A 2,930-nucleotide genomic window follows, 5' to 3' on the forward strand; every position below is an offset into this window, starting at 1 on the left:
CCCCTCTCTGACTCTGCCCCTCTCTGACTCTGCCCCTCTCTGACTCTGTCCCTCTCTGACTCTGCTCCTCTCTGACTCTGCCCCTCTCTGACTCTGCCCCTCTCTGACTCTGCCCCTCTCTGGCTCTGCCCCTCTCTCGCTCTGCCCTCCTCTCTCGCTCTGCCCCTCTCTCGCTCTGCCCCTCTCTCGCTCTGCCCCTCTCTCGCTCTGCCCCTCTCTCTCTCTGCCCCTCTCTCTCTCTGCCCATCTCTCTCTCTGCTCCTCTCTCTCTCTGCCCCTCTCTCTCTCTGCTTCTCTCTCTCTCTGCTCCTCTCTCTCTCTGCTCCTCTCTCTCTCTGCTCCTCTCTCTCTCTGCTCCTCTCTCTCTCTGCCCCTCTCTCTCTCTGCTCCTCTCTCTCTCTGCCCCTCTCTCTCTCTGTCCCTCTCTCTCTCTGCTCCTCTCTCTCTCTGCTCCTCTCTCTCTCTGCCCATCTCTCTCTAATCCTCTCTCTCTGCTCCTCTCTCTCTCTGCCCCTCTCTCTCTCTGCCCCTCTCTCTCTGCCTCTCTCTCTCTGTCCCTCTCTCTCTCTCAGAACATTCACCTCAGTCAATAGGAGACTGAACATTCACCTCAGTCAATAGGAGACAGAACATTCACCACAGTCAATAGGAGACCGAACATTCACCTCAGTCAATAGGAGACCGAACATTCACCTCAGTCAATAGGAGACTGAACATTCACCTCAGTCAATAGGAGACAGAACATTCACCTCAGTCAATAGGAGACTGAACATTCACCTCAGTCAATAGGAGACTGAACATTCACCTCACCTACAAACACGTCATACAATAATTAGCTTCCTGCTACGCACTAGCTCAGCACCAGGATTGAACCTCTCGTTTAGTTTCATGTCAAACATCAGTTACCAAGCCAGTGCCACCTACTACAGCCAACCTTTGCAATGTGTTGAGAAAACGTTCTGCTGTACCCTGGAGAGGAAAAGATGAAGAAAGCAAGAGGTTTCACTCTCGCCAAAATCTGTCCAAATCAAGACCAATGGGTTTCTATGGGGTTTATTTTGGGACCTAAGCTTGTCGCCTGCCTGCCCACACAGAGACATAAGCATCTTGTCATTATATACAGATCTCTTCTCACCATAAAGCCAGCCAGCCGTACAAACAGCCTTCCCTTCCACACCAAGCCTTTACACGTTTGAAGTCTCACTTTTCAACCACTGCAGAGATCACTAGCGGTTCTAAAGTTAGGGCCAAATGCAAACAAAACACCTTTTTTTTTCTAAGGCCCATAACCCAGATGTAAATGAATGTATAATGATTCGTCTGAACTGTACACAAATTGAGCGAGTTTCTTCCTACAAATATCTTGAGACATGGCTTGATGGCAAACTAACCACTAGTCTACGATCTCTACTATTACTACTGACTACCACTACAATCTCTACTATTACTACTGACTACCCCTAGTCTACGATCTCTACTATTACTACTGACTACCACTACGATCTCTACTATTACTACTGACTACCACTACGATCTCTACTATTACTACTGACTACCACTAGTCTACGATCTCTACTATTACTACTGACTACCACTACGATCTCTACTATTACTACTGACTACCACTACTATCTCTACTATTACTACTGACTACCACTAGTCTACGATCTCTACTATTACTACTGACTACCACTAGTCTACTATCTCTACTATTACTACTGACTACCACTACGATCTCTACAATTACTACTGACTACCACTACGAGCTCTACTATTACTACTGACTACCACTAGTCTACTATCTCTACTATTACTACTGACTACCACTACGATCTCTAGTATTACTACTGACTACCACTACGATCTCTACTATTACTACTGACTACCACTAGTCTACTATCTCTACTATTACTACTGACTACCACTAGTCTACTATCTCTACTATTACTACTGACTACCACTACAATCTCTACTATTACTACTGACTACCACTAGTCTACGATCTCTACTATTACTACTGACTACCACTACGATCTCTAATATTACTACTGACTACCACTAGTCTACTATCTCTACTATTACTACTGACTACCACTAGTCTACTATCTCTACTATTACTACTGACTACCACTACAATCTCTACTATTACTACTGACTACCACTAGTCTACGATCTCTACTATTACTACTGACTACCACTACGATCTCTACTATTACTACTGACTACCACTACGATCTCTACTATTACTACTGACTACCACTACGATCTATACTATTACTACTGACTACCACTACGATCTCTACTATTACTACTGACTACCACTAGTCTACTATCTCTACTATTACTACTGACTACCACTACGATCTATACTATTACTACTGACTACCACTACGATCTCTACTATTACTACTGACTACCACTAGTCTACGATCTCTACTATTACTACTGACTACCACTACGATCTCTACTATTACTACTGACTACCACTACTATCTCTACTATTACTACTGACTACCACTAGTCTACTATCTCTACTATTACTACTGACTACCACTAGTCTATGATCTCTACTATTACTACTGACTACCACTAGTCTACTATCTCTACTATTACTACTGACTACCACTACGATCTCTACTATTACTACTGACTACCACTAGTCTACTATCTCTACTATTACTACTGACTACCACTACGATCTATACTATAACTACTGACTACCACTACGATCTCTACTATTACTACTGACTACCACTAGTCTACGATCTCTACTATTACTACTGACTACCACTACGATCTCTACTATTACTACTGACTACCACTACTATCTCTACTATTACTACTGACTACCACTAGTCTACGATCTCTACTATTACTACTGACTACCACTAGTCTACTATCTCTACTATTACTACTGACTACCACTACGA

Source organism: Salvelinus fontinalis, chromosome 18 (genome assembly GCF_029448725.1).
Source record: "Salvelinus fontinalis isolate EN_2023a chromosome 18, ASM2944872v1, whole genome shotgun sequence".
NCBI lineage: Eukaryota > Metazoa > Chordata > Actinopteri > Salmoniformes > Salmonidae > Salvelinus > Salvelinus fontinalis.